Source organism: Balaenoptera ricei, chromosome 7, assembly GCF_028023285.1.
Source record: "Balaenoptera ricei isolate mBalRic1 chromosome 7, mBalRic1.hap2, whole genome shotgun sequence".
In the NCBI taxonomy this organism is placed as follows: domain Eukaryota; kingdom Metazoa; phylum Chordata; class Mammalia; order Artiodactyla; family Balaenopteridae; genus Balaenoptera; species Balaenoptera ricei.
This window is the reverse complement of record NC_082645.1, coordinates 56,704,076-56,726,529: the sequence shown is the minus strand read 5'-3', so window position 1 is coordinate 56,726,529 and position 22,454 is coordinate 56,704,076. Positions and strand designations below refer to the sequence as shown.

Sequence of the window (22,454 nt, the reverse complement as noted above, 5' to 3'; positions counted from 1 at the left end):
CCTGGGTCAGAGATCTGGGCCGGGGCATCTTTAGACCGGCCTGTGGCGTCTGAGATAAGTTGCTGTGAGAGCTGTGTGATAATGAAACGAATCCAATCCTCTCCCGAAGAGGTTAGATGTGAGACACACAAAGAAGGCACTAATACCAAGAGACACACAGAAAGAAATCCACTATACAGAGGTCAGGAGATGACAGAAGTCCTGATGGAGCTGGAGTCTGGGGAGAGGGCAGAGCAGTGTTGGAACAGAGGCAGCAAAGGCAACCAGGGGACTGGAGTCACGGCTTGGCTCACCAGAGCTGCTGGTGTGTCCCCCACAATGAGCCTGCTCTCCAGGGCGCACTAGGCTGCAGGCTGCTGGGCCCACCTCCCCAGCTTCCTTTCCTTCCTTTGTATCCCTATCACTGAGATCATCTCAGAATGTCTCAGAACCAGCTGCTGGGGCAGGGAGGGGTGGGGCCCAGGCTAAAAAAAAATGATGAAAACCCACGATCCCAATCTTTAAGGAGCTATGATCTAATGAGGCAGATAGAGATGTTCACAGGTGATTATAATCCAAGACTAGATATGCTTGGATGGACTGGACTATACATCAAAGGGCTCTCTAAAAGGGGCTCCTGGGACATCGCTCTCATTACAGGCCTATTTGACAGAGCTGGGAACGGAGGGAAAGAAGAGGAAGGGAAAGGGTGGCAACTGGGAAGACGAAGAAAGCAAAAACCCATTATAATTCTGTTCCTATTTGAATTTATATACTTTAGTAATTGCCTGCAGTGCTGAAAGAGAGCCTAACCTTTTTATTAATATTATCTTTAATAAAAACTCTCTCTTAGTATATTCTGAGTGAGTTTGGTGTTCATTAGGGTGAGGGACAAATAGCAGATGAGTTACGGCACTGCATCATGAAGAGGGAACCTGCCATGACTTCTTCAAGCCTGAGCTGGGGCATTTGCTCCTCCCCTTCATCTGACGGGACTGAAATCACAGCCTGAATTACAAGCTGGCTTTATAACGTGCACCCTGGATATCCCGGTGCTGGACCTGCCCCACAGTTACAAAGTGAATAGGGAATCAAATCAAGTCAACCACAGGCTGACCTTTGTATGTTCAAGGCCTGGGTAAGCAAGGGTACCCCTCTCTTTTTTTTCAGATTGCGATCAGTCCAGTCCTAAGATTACGATGGAGAAGGCCACATACTTCCCGAAACTTAACTGGTCATTCTTTTCTAGCCTGTGACCTAGCTACCTATATAATCAGAAATTTGAGGTCGCTGAAGGGCAGCTCTGAGAAATAGTGGATCTTGCTGCTCTAGTCTCCTGAGGTCATGGGGGTTGCAGAGTTGGCCTATGTTGTCTGGATGGGTACACTAGGATGCTATTACACACAGCCCATTATTACACTGAACTGAACGGCCACGAACGCAAATATGTCCCTCAACCTGATAACGGCTCACATTTTGTGAATGCTTATGGAGTGTCAGGCCCCTTGAAGCCAGGTCTTCTTCTTTACCACTTCCTCTGAGGTAGTGAACAACAATATTATTAGTCTGACACTGCAGATGAGGAGAGGGATACTTAAGAAAATAAGTAACTTGACCCAAACAACATGGCCGGTTAGTGGTGAAGACATGGGATTTGAACCCACTCTTTTGGACTTGAGAAGTCCCTCTATTTATTGCCCCAATACACTGCTTCCCAAACATCTGAAGGAAGGATTATACTCTCTTACAAAGAGAATGGAGTGAAAACAATAAGTGTCCAGCTTCTGCAATAATGCCAGTAAATTGGTCAGTCCTTCCGGCTGATTTCTACTCAAGCACCAAGATTTTCTTGGATATCTACATGGTTTCTTTCTCTTCCCACCTCTGGAATTCTCTTGTAGTGATTTTGTTTTTCTTTCCATCTTTGCAGAGGTTCTCTGGTGGAAACACATCAGCAGAGAGCAGTGATATGAAATAATTTCTTCCGCTGCCCAAGATTAGCTATTCACTAGTTTAGTCCACAAGTAAAGCAATGCATATTTCAAACGCCATCCCCTGAGTAGCCAGAGTCTGCAGCTTTAGCCTGCTGAGCCAAAATTAATTAGAGATGAATATCATAATAGAACAGTATTGATCGTAGCATATCACTAAGAAGTGTTGGTCTGTGTTAATTAACATGAATCACCATCAACACTCAGTATATTTATATACAATCAACACAGGTATTTGTCTACATAGACCAATATATTTTTTAGTGGTGGCAGAACTCACCTCAGAAATGATCCATAGATTCAAATGCTTGTCCCTTTTGCCTCTACCCAAACCCTGCCCACCACACACACACAGTGGGGTGGCCTAATTGCCTCCATATTGGCTATTTCAAAACACACTGTATAGCATTTGGAACATATGAATATTTGGAAGCCAAGAAATAGAAAATGTTGGCATAAATAAATCAGCATCCTGGGGAACAGACTAGAAAAGGATTCCTAGGCAAGTACAACCTGCCTATAATCTCCCTTTCTCCAAAAGAATCTGAGTATTTCTCTTTTATTTTCATGCAAGCTAATATGCTACACTGCCTGCCATTTCAACAATTAGAAATTCAATAAAAAATACACAGCCTCTTTTAAAAGACAAATATCTCCTTGAAAGTGAGGGGGCTATCGGTCAATCAAATTTGTCCAAATTTCTTTTTATCCCATTTATTTCAGACAAACTGCATTTAAGAATGTGAGTTTTGCCTGAGTGTTGGGGAGGGAGGCAGTACGTCTTGCAGCCCAGGCTCATCCTTGACTCCAGGAAAGAGAAAAAATTCTTCCTCTCCCACTCCTCTTCCAGAGGGCTTCATGGGGACATCCAACTTCTACAACTCAACTGGGTAATTTTATCCATTCCCTACTTTAGCTATGTTATGGATTAAAGAGGCTTCCGTGGACTGGCTTGAGTAGTTAACCACTGTGTGAAACATGGTTTCCAGAGGAAACCACGCTCTGAATACTGAACATCTAATAAACCAATCTTTGGCACAGAACTGTTTGAAACTGGGGACTGTGTGTGCGTGGCCTCAGGCTGTCTCTTCCCCCTCCACCCCACAATATACTCATCAGACACTGACTGTTCACGCATGGAAATGCATGTCAAAACAGACGGCTGGAATGAATAGCATGGCTCTGTACACAAAGCTGAAACATCTGGATGAACTGTAGACTAACTATGCTATCCAGATGTTTTAAAATAATTAGTAGGGCCGGCAGTACTTTTCCAGCATTGACATTTTTACCTTTTTTTTCTTTTTGTATTGAGTAGCCCTAGTCTTTGTAACTGTAATGTTCCTTACTAAAACCCGCCTTTATTCCAGAGAGGCAGGGCTTACTGAACTCAGTGGGTGCATTAGGCACTGTGCGGGGATTAATTCTGGGTTCTCTTGTAAGATGCAGACTTGGTGTGGATCAGGAAAAGGGGAGCAAGGTGAGTGGCCCGTCTATAAGAATTCCTTTTAATCTTTTTCCTCCCTTTTGGCACTCTACTCTGAACCAGAGGCTTGATCTCAGCTCGATTTCAGCTATCTTAAGCCTCTTAACTTTCTGTCCTCTTTCTTATGGGTGTCCTGTGAAACCTGATTCAAAAGCAGGATGTACTCTATTGCAGTTTTTCTCAAAATACGATCAAGGGCCACAAGCAGAGAAACGCGCTGGTGTGAATGCTGATTCCTAGGTCCTACTTGATCTTCTGACTCAAAGTCTCTGGAGGATATGTCCTGGGAATCTGTCTTTTAAATAAACTCTCCAGGTATGTCTAGTGCAAGCTTAAGAGAACTACTGCATTATATAATGCCTTATTCTGATTGTTTTGACTCATGAAACTTTCACTTCAATTTTAGTAACCTATAGAATCTAGAAATCTAAGTAATGTAAGAACAGTTATAAATCAAAATATCAGGGTGCTTCTAAAAACGTAATGCAAGCAAGTTAGGAACTTGATAATTCATCACAGATACTTGCTCTAGAATCTGTTCTGAAGTGTGTTGGGCATTTTTCTCTCTGAAATCTGATTTCCATGTAAGATCAATAAGGGAATATTTATATTGCTGATATGGTGACCATTTATTATTTGATTTTTACAAAATCCTTGCCTCTAAGCAATTGACATTCAAAACAAATCATTCCTTCATTAGCCATAATAATACTTTATTGCCTCTGTTCTGAAGTATTCATTTTATTTCCATTATCCCTATTGTATAAAACAGGCACAAATCTAGCAGAGCCCAGTTTATCACAGGCAAATTGAACGGAGAGGCTAAGTAAATGCGATCTGCTAGATTTCCCCCTCAGATTAGCAACCAGAAGAGTTCATCTTCTCTAAGAGCCCCCGGTTGGTCTGTGGGAAGCAGTTTGAGTGAAGAAGGTCTGCAATATGGAGCTACAACTCTTCTAAAATCATTGCTAAGCTAATTTATCACAATTGAACCAATTACCAAGTGAGTTGTTTGGCATCAAGACAAACCACTTGGTGAGTAAGGAACTTTCCCACATTTTCCTGGGAAGGGCAGAGGGAGACCGTGGGAACAGACTACATTTCAGAACCTCCTCAGGAGAGCTGGCTCTGGAGAGACACAGGCGCTCCTGGAAATGAAAAAAGCTTCACGAGACCATTTTTGGTGTCTGAACTCAACTCTCTGCATGGAAAATGGGAGGTTTACGTGAGTGGCTTACGGACAGCAGATTGTGTGGTTGGGTTTCCCCTGCTGGCAGTGACTCTCTTAGCCTCACATGGCTTTAGACCAACAGCTGGAGCACAGTGAAGGACTTGGGGATCATCAGATGTTTCTGCAGAGGGACATGGCTCTGGGTATCCCTCAAGCCTGGACAAGTGTGAGTGGCCTTTGCTATCACTGTAGTTTTCCTATTTTGTTTTTCCTTACTTAAAATGAGTGCTACTCTGTCTTTTTTATGAGAATGTAAATTTCATAAAGAGCTGGCCATATCGTGGGTACTCAATAAATGAATCAACTTCAAGATAAAATAAAATAAAATAATATTAAATTAAATTTTAAAAAATAGTGTTACTCACATTCCTAAGTTTCAAACTCAAGTATCTAGTTGCATTTGGGTTCTCAGGTTCCATGAAATGGCCCCTCTACCTAATGCTCTGCATGCAGTAGGACCTCCACTGATGCCGGTGGGCTGCCTGGCATAAGGTTCTTTTCCAGAATCAGCCTTGGAGCCACCCGTAGGTAGATTTTCTAACATGGCTCCAATCCAGCCCCCACTTTTCATATGTAGATTTATCCCGGGAATCAGCGGTGCAGAGTATAGTCGGTGCTGCTTGCATTTAGCTATCTCATCTCTCCTGGCTCACTTAGGAAGCATCTCACTTCTGTTTACCTCAAATTCAGCTTCTCTACTTCTGTTAGTCACAGCAATTCCCCAAACGTGGTTGGCAAAGAGCTGTGGGACTGAGGTATCAGGCCTGTTGTTTCCAACTCTTGTGAGGTTCTGAGATGAGGTTTGTTTGATTTTCTTTTTAGAGCTTTGTTCACCTCGGAGATGTTAATTTCTCAGAACTGGAGTGCACTTTTCCTCTCAGGCAAATCTTATCTAGAGAGAAGCCACTAATTGCGAAATTAAACTGTGGTTATTATTTTCCACTGATGGCAAAGCCCGCACTTTATTAAAGAACAAATAGAATCTTGCTTTATGGGAAATTTAGAATAAACCTACCCAAATGGTATACACGGGTCTCCTCATGGCTATAAAAGCAATGTGCTTTATATATTTACTTTACGTTTATACAATTAACATCAGGCATTCTTCTTTACTTTCATTTGTAAGTACATTAGTACATTGAAATTTTTGTCATAAAAAGTAGAAATGTTTTATGAGTGTTTAAATATACACATAAAGGTTAAAAGCGTTGTTCTCTGTATTTAAAAAAATGCCTACAATACAATAATTACTCATCTTGAAATGTCTACTGAACATAATACCTATTATGCTGTTCTTTGTTTCCGCTTTTCATCTTGAAAATGCTTCCATATTCAAGTTAAATTCTCACTGCATCTTTAAAAGTCTTTTTACAATGTAAAAGTTCTTTATGCATCACAAAAAAGGGGTTAGACAATATGACTTTCAGTAGCTCAGACTGTCATGAAACAATGCAGTGTTAGGCATAGTGTCTGATTTTCCCACAGAGGTATAAATCAAAGTTTATAAAGAAAGAGTTCAGTTCTGGCCCTCGCAGCTTTTGTCCTATGTGAGCACAATACATACAACCCTAATACTGTCAGCTGCTGCCTAGTTCCTGGGTCTTTCCCAGCCTTTGCTGTAGTATCTGCAGACATCTACCCATCCTGTGGGTCAGAAACTCAGTCACACACTCCAGCGGTGCCTTAATTAAATCTTGTGATATTCCGGGAATTAGGTGTCCGAGAAAAACTTGGGTGTCTAAGTTGGCTGCTGAAAACACAAGTTTCCACTTTCTGAACATCTCATCAACCACTCCTTGCTTCCTCCCACGTCTTCACCTCTATCAGCTCCCCCAACACAGATACCTTCTACCAGTCCAACATGGTGCCTACCAAGTAGTCTACTCTCCCTACTGGGATTGACTCTCTTCTCTGAATTGTCTGCTAGGCTAAGGCCCCATTATCTTGATAACTCCTACTTCCTTAAGGCCTTGGATGGATTCTGAATTGGAATGATCATATTGGCAAGAATAGTCCCTGGTCCAAGCTTCTCGCGTGACCAGACTCCCTCCTCTCCTCCCACGTCAATGCATTCCACCCCACATTATGAATAACCAGGAAAACATGCTGGGTGGGAATAACTGCTTCTTCGGCCCAGGTCTCATCTGGTCCTTTTCTGCCCTTTACTCAAGCACTTGTTGCCTTGGGTCTTGCAAGCCTAGAGCAAGGGTTTGCTGGTGTTAGGACACATTCTAAGTAACTCATCAGTGTCTAAAGGAACCCCAACACTTTCTCTACATGAACGTGTAAAGAAAACTATGTGATCGCTATTTTTTAGTAATGTGCCAAAATACGATCCTAGAGGGCTGATATCTCATAGCAGGGATTAGCAAACTATGGTGCACAGACCAAAACCATGCTGCTCCCTGTTGTTTTAAATAAAGTTATATTTGAACACAACCATGATCATTGTTCATTCATTTATGTGTTGTTTATGTCTGTTTTCACGCTACATTGGCAGACTTGAGTAGTTGCGATGGAGACTGCATAGCTCACAAAGCCAAAAATAATTACTATCTGACCCTTTATAGAAAAAGTTTACCGAACTCCACCTTATACTCATCCATTACTTCATCTCCCTGTTTGGATCCTAAATAGACTCCTACCTGACGGGCTAGAACCCAGGTACCCAGATACCTACTTTGTTGAATTCTAAGTTATTTTCACCCAAAGGGGCAAAACCTATTTCAAATTAGTGACATCTGACTAAAGATATTAGCATATGTGGGGGGAAAACCTGCAAAGCTCAACTCAAAGACTTCTAGAGGAAATTACTTTAAAAAATGCATCCTAGAGTGAGGCAAACTTGAGATACATTATTAACAATTATTGTAGTCCAATAGGAATTCAGAAATAGCAATCCCACTCCTTCATCGGTGTTCTGTTTGCAGTTCATTTACTCTGGTCACTCCCTACTGCTAGACAAATTCAGCCTCACTGGATTGGAGAGGGAATTAGCATTGATTTTCTTCCATTAAATATTACATAGGCATGCTTATAAATGGTTACATCACCAAGGCTTGCAAATAGAGAAGATAAAAAAAATTCTTTTCTTAACTTCATTTGCTAAACTGAACCTGATAGAAAGAAAGCAAAATTTCTCATGTAAATCAAATGACTGGATATGCTGACATTTTGTTTCACAAAGCAGTCTTTCTACAAGGTTACACACATAACTACTAACATTTAAAATGGCAGAAGGAAGGGGTTTTACACCCTATTGTGCCAAGTTTTATTTTTTCCACTGTACTGATTACAATAAAGGAGTCATCACTGTCAATAGGCAGAGCCTGCTACATTGCCTTTATCAAACGCCAGGAGGTGTAAATACAAACTGTAAAGGAGAAGAGAAAGATCATAACTCACTGTCTGTCAGCGAAGCTATTAAACATAATCAAAGACTCAGAGTGAACTCACAGTGCCTTTCAACACATTGCTAAAGAATCCTTTTCACTGTAAAACTAGCATAAAATGTCACAATTCTGACACTGCTGTTGGAGAAACTTGGTTTAAGGCATTTAAAACAACTTCAAGACTTCAAATGAAGAGGAGTTACTCACCATAGAATAAGTCACATTGCATTTAGCCTGGACACAAGGCTCCTCAAATTGTAACCAATAACTGATTAAAAGTTGATCTTTCAGGGCATTAAAATCCAAAATTTTAGGATACTTGTTGGTGATTAAAATATGTCGCCGTCGAATGAATGCAGCCTCATATACATCAACAACAAAATCATTGTTTGTTGTCTCTTATGAAGTACAAGGACAATGATTTATTCTCAGGAAGTCAGTTGGACCATGAGGTAAGGTACATGGTTCTATATTGAGAAGTGAAAATCCTGCCCATGGTGTAGGATTCCGGCATCTTGAGTGAAAGGAACAGATGGGCAGGACAGTAGGACATGTAGGTCCAAGAGAACAAATATGACAGTCCCAAAGTTTCCTGAGTGTTACCTGAGTAGAGCCTACCTATCTTCTGCTCATCAGTCCTTTATTCTTTCTTAAATTTTTTTTTTTTTTTGGCCACACCACATGGCATGTGGGATCTTAGCTCCCTGACCAGGGGTAGAACCCAGGCTCCCTGAAGTGGAAGTGCCAAGTCTTAACCATTGGACTGCCAGGGAAGTCCCTCATCAGTCCTTTAAAGGCATGTGTCTTCAAGGTCAATGTTACAGTACATCCGTCTATGAGAAGGTTGTGATCAAAGGACTTTTATGATTAATCATGTGAGTTCTGTGGGAAGCTTAATCATGACTATTTACATGTTGAAGCTAGACTTCTAAGACCAGTCCTTGGCCAGCCTCACAAAAATACATGCATCTTAGCTCTGTCTGGCTTGTTGGTGGTTTACACGTGCCCTTTGGACTCTAGGTTCTGAAGCATCACCTACTTTCACTTGTCTCTCCATGCACACTTAGCATGGAACCTAGAACACAGCTGTTGCTTACTAAATGCATGAGGCATAAGTGACAGCAAGAATGATTCTCATCGCTTATTATTAAGCAGTGTGAGAACACAAAGATAGAGATGCTGTCTAAGGAAGACTGGCTTTGGCTGGCAATATCCACTCAGCCCCTGGCCCAATGAGTTTGACCTCAGGCCTTTTTACCATATATTCCACAAAAGTAAGCCACAAACACTGCCACTTATTGTGGGGTCCAGTGTGACTAACTTATAGAATTCTGGCCGCACACCCTGACTTCAATACCTGCCTCTGGCTCCTTCAAATTTGTGGTCCGTTAAGTTTCTCCTTCTGAAATTCTGGATCATAGTTGTCCAACTTCCACATAGCTGTCCACTTTTAACCTTCCTTTAGCTGTGGTGCCTTCTACTATCTCAACTTAAGAAGTCCCTGCTCTAACCTCTAACACTTTGGCATTTCCCAACCCCTAACGCTACTCTACTATGACAAGGAGGGATTCTGACCCGGAAGGAATAATCTAAGAAAAAGCTTCAGGGAGATATTTTAATTTTTGTTTCCTTCCTTGAAGCCTTATGGATCTTTGAGAATTTCTAGCAAAGGTGGGAGCAGAAGCTCTTTTCATCAATGATGCATTCCCAGGATTTTAACCCTCATCTCAATGGATAACTGGTGGCTTGCCTTAGGTGATCTGCATGAAAGTAACTCTCACCCCCCAACTGCCAATCTTTATAGCAAAGGCTGAATAGGTTATTTATAACCAAAGCATTAAGTATTATTTAACACCCTCTGTATACCACATTGTGCTTCCTCCGTTCTTCCCAAGGAGCTCACGTCATAGTCTACCTTGTACTATATTTATTGCTTAATTTTCTTTTTTGTAATGCTTTGGTAGCTACCTGGGGACAGCTCTTTTGTTTTTCTTTTTCATTGTATTCCCCAGAACATTAGCAATAAAACTTGTACAAACAAAGATACTAGAAATGCTTACTAAATGTGAGAAGAGAAAAAAGAAGCATATGCAAACATATCAAATTCTAGTTTGGTGAAACGAATATTAAACTATTGGATTAAAATGAGACTTTTGATGAGTTTCTGTGTCTAGTTTTAATAGTCATTATCAGAATTACATACATGTCCTAAAATCCTGTAAATGCAATAAATAACCTCTTTCTACTCCCTACCCCTCACTTCTTCATGCTTTGATCACCTACAAGTTATTTTCTATTGATGCTTCCCACTCTCCATGATTCTCGCCTAATGTAATCCCAAATGAAATTATGCAGGAAACTGTGTCCCCTGCTCTAAGTTCATAGAGTGTTTATGTGGATTTTTTTTTCTTCATTTAAAAAATATTCACACTTAGGAGTAAGGATGGGCAAAAATGGGAATTAGGTGAGTTTCTCTTCAGCCTCTTCAACCTCTAGTTGTTCTTTCTCTCTGCCTGCAATGGCTTCCTACTGTTCTTTGGATGTTCTGTCACCTCATCTTATTCTGACCCTCTCTCAAACTGAACCTCTCTAGTTCTCCTTACAAAATCTGCTCTCAGCCTACTTCTGTTGGAAAGATTCCAATATATGAATTAGTCACATGATGTTAATGAATGATAGCAGCTTAAGGCATTTTCTGGCTCAGAGGGATTCGCATTTTGATAAGGGTCAATGCCCTAACCCCTAGGATCAAATTGGTAATGGCAGAATTTAATAGTTTGGGAATGGCATCAAGGGTTAGAAAGCCTTCCAACCCCATCATATTGGCAGCCAGCTCTAAAAGTGCAGAGAACGTCCACTTCCACAATGCTGTCCCCCTTTATTACCATAAATAATGAAGAAGTTATTTTCTATATAAGTCCAAATGCTAACACTGACACTGTTGAACTCAGTATAAAAGGGAAAAATGTCAACACGGTGGCTCCAAATAATTTTGGATTTAGTGAGAGGGGAAATGAGAAGAAAGGAAAGCAGGAAGGAAGGGGGAAAGACAGGAAAGGAGGACTGTCAACATAGGGAATGAAAGAAATATCTCTTTAATCTGAATGCTATTATACTATATTATTAGATATACAGAATGCATGTATTTTAATGCCACTTCTGAGATCGATTTTATGTGTTGATCTAATTTTTTCATAAAATAAAAAAGAGATTGATTTACAGTCTGTGGAGAAGGGGGACTTAAAAGACACCAAAAATTTGGGGGCTATGAAATGTAATATGTAAAAATTGAAAAACAAATTTCATAATTGAAGCTCTGTATCTTAAATTAATGTACAACAAAGAATACTGATTTTGGCAAACAGATACAACAAGGCTATTTACCAAATTATTATTAATTGAAGTGTATGACCAATTTGTCATTGCTAAGAATAGTGGAAAAGCAGTTCTTTGGTCACGTATTTTTGAAGAAAGTCAATAAGAAATGAATTTGCTCAACTGCAGGAGAATTTAGCTGCATTTGTTGAACTCATGATTTTTTTTAATCTTTTTGGAAAACAATAAATCACACATTCATAGAATACGGTACAATTATGTAGATATAAGAAGATGTAAGTTATTAGAGAGAAGAGACATAGCGGATAATATGAGAATATACATATGCACAATTGTTGTCCAGTGAGAGAGACTAGAAATAACAGAGGAGACACAATATTTAAATTCAATATTTGGTTGAAAAATTTTGAGAACTGATGAAAAACATGACTCCACATCAAATGGAAGCACACCATATGCCAACAGAATAGATTTTTAGAAATCCACACCTAGACAGGTGGAAAACTGCAGAACACCAAAAATAAAGAGATGGCCAGAGGGAGAACACAAACCAGCTACAAAGGATGAAAATTTGACAGTACTATTATCAACAGCAAACATAAAGGGAGAAATTGACAATAATACAATAATAGCAAGGGACTTTTTAAAAAAAAATTTTGGCCACACCATGTGGCATGCGGGATCCTAGTTCCCCAACCAGGGATCGAAGCCATGGCCCCTGCAGTGTAAGTGTGGAGTCCTAACCACTGGACTTCCAGGGAATTCCCAATAATAGGGGATTTTAACACTCTACTTTCATCAATGGACAGATCATCCAGACAGAAAAATCAATGAGGCAACAGTGGATTAAATGATGCAATAGACCAGTTGAACTTAATACACATCTACAGGACACTACATCCAAAAATATTAGAATACACATTCTTTTCAACTAAACATGAAATGTTCTCCAGGATAGTTCACATGCAAGGCCACAAAACAAGTCTCAACAAATTTAAGAGGACAGAAACTACAGCAAGCATTTTTTTCCGACCTCTATGATATAAAAGAAGAAACAAATTACAGAAATAAAAATGGGAAAATAACAAACACATGGAGACTAAACAACATACTACTAAAGAAAAACAATGGGTCAATGATGAAAACAAAGAGGAAATTAGAAAATACCTTGAGACACTCCAAAATCTATAAGATGCAGCAAAAGCAGTTCTAAGAGGGAAGTTTATAGCAATACAGGCCTTCCTCAAGAAAGGAAAAAAACTCAGATGAACAATCTAACCTACCACCTAAAGGAATTAGAAAAAGAAGAAGTAAACAAAGCCCCAAATCAGCAGAAGGAAGGAAATAATAAAGATCAGAAAGGAAATAAATAAAATAGAGATCAAAGAAAACAATAGAAAATATCAATGACAGCAAGAGTTGGTTTTTTAAAAAGATAAGCAAGTTGATAAATCATTAGCCAGGGTCACCAAGAAGAAAAGAGAGAGAGGGCACAAATAAACAAAATAAGAAATAAAAGAGGAGAAATAACAAGTAATATCACAGAGATACAAAAAAATTCTAACAGAATGCTACGAACAGTAATATGTCAGCAAATTGGACAACCTAGAAGAAATGAACAAATTTCTAGAAACACACAACCTGCCAAGACTGAATGAGGAAGAAACAGATAATTTGAACAGACTGATCACTAGAAGTGAAATTGAATCTGTAATACAAAAACTCCCAGCAGGGCTTCCCTGGTGGCGCAGTGGTTGAGAACCTGCCTGCCGATGCAGGGGACAAGGGTTCGAGCCCTGGTCTGGGAAGATCCCACATGCCACGGAGCAACTAGGCCCGTGAGCCACAGCTACTGAGCCTGCGCGTCTGGAGCCTGTGCTCCGCAACAAGAGAGGCCACGACAGTGAGAGGCCCGCGCACCGCGATGAAGAGTGGCCCCTCTTGCCACAACTGGAGAAAGCCCTCGCACAGAAACGAAGACCCAACACAGCCAAGAATGAATAAATAAATAAATAATAATTAAAAAAAACAAAACAAAACAAAACAAAACAAAACAAAAAAAACTCCCAGCAAACAAAAGTTTAGGAGCAGACTGCATCACAGGAGAATTCTACCAAACATTTAAAGAAGAGCTAATACCTATCTATCTCAAACTATTCCAAAAAACTGAAAAGGACAAAACACTCCCAGATTCATTTTACAAGGCCCCCATCATCTTGACACTAAAAGCAGACAAAGACACTACCAAAAAAAAAATTACAGGCCAATAGCTTTGATGAATACAGATGCAAAACTCCTCAACAAAATATTAGCAAACCAAATCCAACATACAAAAAGGATCATACACCCTGATCAAGTTGGGTTTATTCCAGGGATGCAAGGTTGGTTCAATGTTCACAAATCAATCAATGTGATACTCCACATTAACAAAAGGAGGGATAAAAATCACCTGATCACCTCAATAGATGCAGAAGAAACATTTGACACAATTCAATATCCATTCATGAGAAAAACTCTCAAAGATGGTATACAGGGAACATATCTCAACATAATAAAGGAAATTTACAACAAACCCACAGCTAACATCACACCCAACGGTGAAAAGCTGAAAGCCTTTCTTCTAAAATCAGGAATGAGGCAAGGATGCCCACTCTTGTCATTTCTATTTAACATAATATTGGAAGTCATAACCACAGCAATTAGACATGAAAAAAGAAATAAAAGGCATCCAAATTGGAAGGGAAGAAGTAAAACTGTCACTATTTGCATATGGCATGATACTTTTTTTAAAAAATTAATTAATTATTTATTTATTTTTGGCTTCATTGGGTGTTCATTGCTGTGCATGGGCTTCCTCTAGTTGCGGTGAGCAGAGGCTGCTCTTCGTTGCGGTGCGCTCCTCATTGCAGTGGCTTCTCTTGTTGCGGAGCAGAGGCTTCAGCAGCTGTGGCACACAGCCTCAGCAGTTGTGGCTCATGGGCTCTAGAGCGCAGACTCAGTAGTTGTGGTGAACAGGCTTAGCTCCTCCGCGGCATGTTGGATCTTCCAGGATCAGGGCTCGAACCTGTGTTCCCTGCATTGGCAGGCAGATTCCTTTTTTTAAATAAATTTATTTATTTATTTATTTATTTGTTTGTTTATTTATTTATTTATTTATTTTTGGCTGCGTTGGGTCTTCATTGCTGAGCGTGGGCTTTCTCTAGTTGCGGGAAGTGGGGGCTATTCTTTGTTGTGGTGCACGGGCTTCTCATTGAGGTGGCTTCTCTTGTTGTGGAGCACAGGCTCTAGGCATGTGGGCTTCAGTAGTTGTGGCACATGGGCAGTAGTTATGGCTTGTGGGCCCTAGAGCACAGGCTCAGTAGTTGTGGAGCACGGCCTTAGTTGCTCCGTGGCATGCATGACCTTCCTGGACCAGGGCTCGAACCCGTGTCCCCTGCATTGGCAGGCAGATTCTTAACCACTGCACCACCAGGGAAGTCCTGACATGATACTTTATATAGAAAACCCTAAAGTCTCCACCAAAAAACTATTAGAACTAATAAACGAATTCAGTAAAGTTGCAGGTTAAAAGATTAATATACAGAAATCTGTTGCTTTTCTATACACCAACAGTGAACTCTCCAAAAGAGAAAGTAAAAAAACCAATCCTATTTACAATCACATCAAAAAGAATAAAATATCTAGGAATAAACTTAACCAAGGAAGTAACAGACCTATACTTTGAAAACTATGAACCACTGATGAAAGAAACTGAAGGTGAGACAAAGAAATGGAATGATATTCTGTGCTCTTGCATTGGAAGAATTAATATTGTTAAAATGGCCATAACACCCAAAGCAATCTACAGATTTAATCCAATCCTTATCAAAATACCCATGACACTTTTTCACAGAACTAGAACAAATAAAATTCATATGGAACCACATATGACTCTGAATTGCCAAAGCAATCTTGAGAAAAAAGAACAAAGCTGGAGGTATCAAACTCCCAGACTTCAGACTATACTACAAAGTTACAGTAATCAAAACACATAGACCAATGGAACAGAATAGAAAGCCAGAAATAAACCCATACACTTATGTTCAATTAATCTTTGACAAAGGAGGCAAGAATATACAATGCAGAAAAGATAGTCTCTTCAATAAGTAGCACTGGGAAAACTGGACAGTTACATGTAAAACAGAGATTAGAACATTCCCTCACACCATATACAAAGATAAACTCAAAATGGATTAAAGACATAAATGTAAGACCTGAAACCATAGAACTTCTAGAAGAGAACAGGCAGAACACTCTTTGACATAAATTGTAGCAATTATTTTTTGGATCTGTCTCCTAAGGCAAAATTAAATAAATAAATAAACAAATGGGGCTTATTTAAACTTAAAAGCTTTTACACAGCAAAGGAAACCACTGAGAAAACAAAAAAGATAACCTACAGGATAGGAGGAAATATTTGCAAACAATATAACTGACAAGAGGTTAATATCTAAAATATATAAATAGCTCATACAACTAAATATATATATTAAAAAAACCAAACAACTGAATCAAAAAATGGGCAGAATACTGAATAGATACGTACCCAAAGAAGACATACAGATGGCTAACAGGCACATGAAAGGATGCTCAACATTGCTAATCATTAGAGAAATGCAAATCAAAACCACAATGAGAGATTACCTCACACTTGTCAGAATGGCTGTCCTAAAAAAATCTACAAATAACAAATGTTGTCAAAGATGGGGAGAAAAAGGAACACTCATACACTGTTGGTGGGAATGTAAATTGGTTCAGCCACTATGGAAAACAGTATTCAGGTTCCTCAAAAAACTGAAAAGAGAACTACCATGTGATCCAGCAATTCCACTTCTGGGTATATATCTGGAGAAAATGATAACACTAATTCAAAAAGATACATGTTCATAGCAATATTCATAGCAGCACTATTTACAGTAGCCAAAATATGGAAGCAACCCAAGTGTTCATCAACAGAGGAATGGATAAGAAAAGATGTGGGGTGTGTGTGTGTGTATATATATATACACACACATATATATATACATATATACAATGGAATATAAGCCATAAAAAGAATAAAATTCTATTTGCAGCGATGTGGTTTGACCTAGAGAATAAGATGCTTAGTGAAATAAGTCAAAGAAAGACAAATACTATATGATATCACTTATATGTGGAAATTAAAAAATAAAACAAATGAATGTATACAGGAAAACAGAAACAGAGTTAAAGATATAGAAAATAAGCTATTGGTTCGCAGTGGGGAACGGGGAGTGGGGAGAGGGAAGATAGGGGTATGGGATTAAGAGATACAAACTACTATGTGTAAAACAGTTAAGGAACAAGGAACAAACCATTATCTTGTAATAACATTTTTAATGGAGTATGAGCTGTAAAAATACTGAATCACTATACCTGAAAAATATAATATTGTAAAAAACTATACTGCAATTTAAAAAAAGATTCTCAACAACAGTAATGGAACCCAAAAGCCAACAGAATAAAATCTTCAAAGTGTTGAAGGAAAAGAATTTTCAACATAATATCAAAACTACCTTTTAAGAATGAGAATAAAATAGAGACATTTTCATTAAAAAAAAAAACCAAAATAACCAACAAAATAGAGTTTTCTAATAATAGGCAATCACTAAAAGAATATTGACATTATGTATTGAAGGAAAATGGTCTCAAAAAGACAGTCTGAAATGCAAGAAGAATGGTGAGAAGAAACTGTAAATAAGCAGATAAATCTAAACCAATACTGTCTATATAAATAAGCATAATTATCTCTAATGCAGGGAGGAAAAAAAAGATAAACCATAGTGTGAAAGTTAGGGGAGAGGGTAAACAATAAATATTCCAAGATCCTTATATAGTTTTAGGATAGAATTAATACATTGATTAACATTAGACTTTATTAAGTATGCATGGTAAAATTCCTAGGGCAACCACTAAAATAATACATATATTATTACATGTATATATATATATATATATATATATATATATATATATATTCTTTTCCTGGTTCTTTTCCATTATAGGTTATTACAAGATACTGAGTACAGTTCCCTGTGCTATACAGTAGGTCCTTGTTGTTTATTTATTTTATATATATATTACCGTGTATATTTTAATCCCAAATTCCTAATTTATCCCTTCCCCCCCCTTTCTCCTTTGGTAACCGTAAGTTTGTTTTCTATGTCTGTGAGTCTATTTCTGTTTTGTAAATAAGTTCATTCGTATCACTTTTTTTAGATTCCACTATAAGTGATATCATATCCATAAGCGATATATAGCCATATAAGCAATATCATATGATATTTGTCTTAGATTATCATACTAAGTGAAGTAAGTCAGACAGAGAAAGAGAAAGAAACATGGGGCTTTAAAAAAATCTTTCACATATTAGGCCATTAGGCAAGTCTCAGTTTTGAAAAGTCAGTACACATAGACCAGTTCCTCTAACCACAGTTCAAATACATTAGAAGAGAATAACCAAAGGATCAATACAAATCTCCATGTAGTTTGAAATTAAACACACACACTTCTGAATAACTCATAAGTCAAAACATTTTTAATGGAAATTAAAATATTTAAGTGGAATGATAATGTTATATTGAAACAGTGCTCAACGAACCATCGCAACCTTGTATGCTTATAGATAAGCCATCAAATTAAGAAGTTAGAAAAACAGAATAAGTACCAAGAAAGCAGAATAACAGAGATAATAAAGATGAGTTTTTTTAAAACAAGCAAAACAAGAAACAGATTAACATAGATGTTCAACAAAAGCAAAGTTGTTTCTTTGAAGAGCTGTTAAAATAAACAAGCTGGTGGCCAGACTGATGAAGAGAAAGAGAGAAGATATAAATTTAAAATATTTGGAATATAAATGAGAACATAACTATAGATACATTGGTGATTTTAAAAATAATAAAAAGACATTCAGAGAAATGTAATAATCTGAAAACTCCGACAAAATAGGAAACATTCTTACCAAAACTGATTTAAAATATAGAAAATTGAAATAGTCCTTTAACTATGAAAATATTTCAATTGAAAAATGGCAAAAGATAAGAACAGACATGTCTTAAAAGAGACATAATCGCAATAAATATCTTAAAAATGCTCAATTTCCTTAGTAATCAGGGAAATGCAATACAAAAATGATATACATTTGGTTGTTTCCTTGTTTGGCAGAAAGACAAGAAGTTTGACTCTACACGCTTGTTGAAGCTGCTGTGGTTTGATGCTGGCCAGTGTTTTAACTGCTTTAGAAAAAATATTGGCACTATTTTGTAAAACCGAACCTTCCTAAACATAACCTTCAGCAATTCCTTTCCAAGGTATATACCTGAGAAACTCTTGTTCGTGTGCACAGAAGACATTGCTTGTAATAATAAAAAAAAAAATCTGAAATGTTCATTAGCAGGAGTATAGATAAATAAATGTGGCATATTCATATTGGCATATTAGTGATGAAAATGAGTGAATTAAAGTTATAATAACAACTATGTATTGATAAATTTAAAAAATAGTATCCACAGAAAAAAGCAAATAATGAAAACTATATGTAGCATATAATTTTTAAAAACAAGGAAAACCAAGCAATACATTGTTTAGGGATATATACATGCTAAATCTTTTTTTTTTTAAATAGCAAAGAAATGATAAAACAAAATTAATGATCTGATAACAGCAGGAAGTAAAAAGCAGAGTAGAGAAGAAGCAAAGTAGATATGCAATGGTGTTAGAATTATTTTAATTTTCTAAACTGGGTGATAGTTTCATAGATATTAATCATATTATTCATAACATATATTTCAAACGTATTTTTTTAAAGATTTTTTTGATGTGGACCAGTTTTAAAGTCTTTATTGAATTTGTTACAATACTGCTTCTGTTTTAAGTTTTGGTTTTTTGGCCGCGAGGCATGCGGGATCTTAGCTCCCTGACCAGGGATTGAACCTGCACTCCCTGCATTGGAAGGTGAAATCTTAACCACTGGACCGCCAGGGGAGTCCCTTCAAATGTATTTTTGAATGTTCAAATATTAGATAATATAAAATTGAAAAACAGAATTATATCATTTCTGTGGTCAAACTTTTATAATACCTCCTTATTATTTACCAAATGAAGTTCTAAGTAATTAGCATAATGGTCTAGATGCAACGTCATTCTGCTAAATACTTTTAGTCTTCTTTCTGTAATGTTAGAACAGATTTCTTTCCCTCACATATACTGCCACATACTAATAGTTTCGTCTTGCTGCTTTACAGTTCTTTAATGAATATACATCATGTTTTTATACTCTTGTATCTTAAACTATTTCCTCAGCTTTCAATGCCTTCAGTTTCCACCTCTGCTCATACAAACCATTCTCATCTGTCAGGGCCCAGGACTTCCTCATCTCACCAGTGAGGACTGACTTCACCAGTGTCAGTTCTCCCACTCCATATTATCTGTACCTCTATTGCAGTTGTAAAAATTAATAAACAAAAAGCTCAAAGAAAGTAGTTGGGAGGCCATAAGGGAGAGCTCTCACACCCTACAACACTAGCACAGCCCAAGGGTAAGAAGAAAAACGTCCTTTTCTTGCTGGGCAAGGCCTCAGCCAGTGAGAGACTGTCACAACTCAGCCAATGAAGAGCCACTATACTTCAAACTTTCAGTTCCTCCAATGGACTCTCTGTTTACTACAGCCCTCCCAACTTCCTTTTCCCCTCTTTAAAAGAGTTCTCCTTTCCTTGCTGTGCGGGCACTTGCATATGGCTAGCTGTGGTTGCATACTCCAAACTGCGATTTTTTGCTTATCCCGAATAAACCCATTTCTGTGGGAGAAATAACTGGCAGTCTATTTGTTTTAGGTCAACACAGTGCAATCTGCATCCATCAGGTAGGAAATAGCCAAGCCATAATGTTGAAGCAACTGTCTTTCATACTACAATGGATAAAGACTACACTTAAAGCGATCTTGGAGCAACCATTTATCAGAAAGTGAGAGTACAGAGCACTGATAAAGTGACCTCCTGACAAGGACTAGAACATAGCCAGAATGGCAGATGCACAGAACAGCATCCATGGATTAAATTACCTTAGTAGGAACTTTTAGAGTCATTACAGAGTCTGTTCTCTTAGCCTCACCTGGCTGAGAGATACTATCAGTTTCTCAGTAAGGACAAACTGGAAGTATACATCAGCCCTCCCCTCTTTAGCATTAATATTTTGTGGTATATAATTTTCCTTATCCCATTGTGAACCTTCATATAGTTTCAATAAGTTCCCAAGTTGCCTTCATACAATACTGAATTAAATACTCCCTGTTGCCAACCTTGTTATAGTTTGATACCTCTACTCCATATTGCAATCAAGATTTTGGTTGCCATATGATTGAAGAGCAGCTTTTTTTAGAAGCCTTATTTCTGAAATGGTGAGCTTCAAGCTACAAAGATGATTTACTGTGATTCAGAGGTAGTCATTTAACAATGATACATCAGATTTGGGGACCTGAGGCAGTGGGAATGGTCCATCCTGGCAGGGAGGAGTATTCTATCACTGCACTGGCATTATTTAAAATTACAGTGTGTGGTGATAATAAAAAGAAGACTTTTAGTCAATTTTGTAATTTTTAAAATTCTCTTTAAACAATGCACCCCCTTACTGCCCACATCTCTGATGGACATTCTCACCACATCATCAGCCCACCTGGGTGTTTACATTTTGTTTCTCTTACCAGATTATAACTTCTTTGAGGGTATGAAAGAGACCTAAATTACCGTCGGATCACAAAGCCTAACATTTAGTGGATTCTTAATGTATGCTTGTTGAAGAAAGGAATTTCATTTGTTAGGATGTGCTTGGTGACAAGTAACCAAGCACCCAATTTACACTGATACTGACAACAAAGCAGATACATTGAATCAGGAGAGAAACTTGGTTCAGTGACCCAACAGTGTTACCAAATACCCACTTTCTTTTGCCACTCCATTCTACTTTCTGGGGTGTCACATCACCCATACAGACACAAACTGGCTTCCAGTAACTCCAAAGGCTACAAAAGTCTTCATTCATGACTGGAGAAATCAAAGAGTAATTCCAGAAACATCCCCACCAGGGCAAGGAAGCTTGTTTTCCAAATCTTGTTCTCCATTCTCATTGCCCTGGCCTGGGTCATGAGCTTACCCTTGAATCAATGGCTCCTAGAACCAGGGAAGAAGGGAACCCCTCCCAGAAACTGGAAGGAAAATTGGAGTTTTTACCAGGTGAAGTGGGAATGGACGTTGAGAGGCTACCGCAGAGCCCACCAAAGAAATAAAGGATAATTGGTTGTATAGTGGAGTGTGAAAGCAGCTTTTCGCTTGGAACAGAGCTTATGATACTGGGCAAAATCTAAAAATAATCAACTATATATGAACCATTCCTAGAAAATTTTTCATTATTTACATATCTGATTATTTGTATTGCTAATATTTTACTTTTCAGAGTATTTGCATAAAGATGATCTTATCTGTTCCTTGTTATCATTCAGAGGGGTAGTCAGGCAAGATATTTCTACTCTGTATCCTTTTTATTCCAAATTACTATGTGGGCTATTCCTGTAATGCATTTGCAAAGTACCTAAAAAAATAATAAAGTTATTTATTATCATGCTATGGTAATATTGTCTTTCCTGCCATGTTTGATTAAAAGAAAGTCCACAAGAGTTTTATTCAGTATTATTTTGCATCCAAGTGACAAAAGAAATTTTCATGTACTGAGGTATAGGGAAGTCATTCTGGCTTATACATGAATTAACTTGAATTTTATGCTAACTACAATAGCCTGTTTGTGGACTATCAAACATACATTGTACATCTGCTTTAATTATTAAAGAAAAGGGCACACTGACCAGAAGTAAAGAATGTCCATGTTAAAAATAATGCCTCCCTCCCTGGAATGCCAATGCTGGTACTCCTTTGAAGATAAGGCTCCCTTCCCAGGTGCCAAGGCCCTACTGACTCACTGGTATGTGCTAG

At 38.1% G+C, this 22,454-nt stretch overlaps 1 protein-coding gene across 6 annotated transcripts in view; it reads right to left on the bottom strand.

The window, feature by feature from the left end:
* The window catches only part of B3GALT1 (beta-1,3-galactosyltransferase 1), a 593,789-nt gene that overhangs the window by 102,128 nt on the left and 469,207 nt on the right, over positions 1-22,454 (bottom strand). The window contains exon 1 of one of the 6 annotated variants that reach the window (XM_059927218.1): positions 8,287-8,448. The exons of the other annotated variants lie outside the window; for them this stretch is intronic. The gene's annotated coding sequence lies outside the window, so the exon portion shown is untranslated. Of the gene's footprint in view, positions 1-8,286; positions 8,449-22,454 lie in introns of those variants that run through there. 6 annotated transcript variants of the gene reach the window in all.